Below are 780 nucleotides of genomic sequence, written 5' to 3'. Positions count from 1 at the left end.
AAAGATAGATGAATAACAAATTTACCACCCGCATGGAAAACTAAACTAATAGGCGAGGGAGGTAGTTGGAAAATTAATAATAATAATAATAATAAATAGCATTTGTATAGCGCATATCCCCGCTCAACAGCAGGCTCTATGCGCTTTACACATTATAGTTCCTCCAAGCTTTACACTATACTATTACCCCAGCAGACCATAGACCACTCCGAAACATTCTCAGCTTCCGCGGAAGCATATAAATTAAAAGAAACACATAAACTTTCAGTAATATAACACAAAAAACACAACCCAAATAGCTCAACCAACACAACCCAAAAGATTCCACTTTAGTCGGAACACAGACGAACTGAAACGAAAAGAAAAGACACATCTATTTAGCGAGAGGTGAAACTAATATCTCTGAAAAGAAATACTCTGTTGACAAGCGGGCGAGCTAAACATCTCATTATAGGTAGGAGGCTCAGAAAAACACATAATTTGTGCTACAAAAGCTGAACCATGCAGGCCTATCCTATTTCGAGACCTGTTTAGATTCAATTTCTGTCACCTTTACACCCTGCTTAGTCACCGCGTCCAAAACGTCACATAGATTAAGACTCCCCACATCTCCGATACGAGCTCCCTTAATTTGAGCCTAATTTATAGTAACCAGGGTGTAGTGCAAGAATGCTTCTTCTGCAACAACCACCAAAAAAAAAAACCTTTCAAAAGTGAAATTGCTGTAAGTGAAAAACGACTTTTTTTTAGATTTATAAATTGGAAAGGAGCTATACTTTG

The sequence above is a fragment of the Aplysia californica genome, unplaced genomic scaffold (genome assembly GCF_000002075.1).
Source record: "Aplysia californica isolate F4 #8 unplaced genomic scaffold, AplCal3.0 scaffold00365, whole genome shotgun sequence".
Classification (NCBI taxonomy): Eukaryota; Metazoa; Mollusca; class Gastropoda; order Aplysiida; family Aplysiidae; genus Aplysia; species Aplysia californica.
This window is presented reverse-complemented; position numbering follows the sequence as displayed.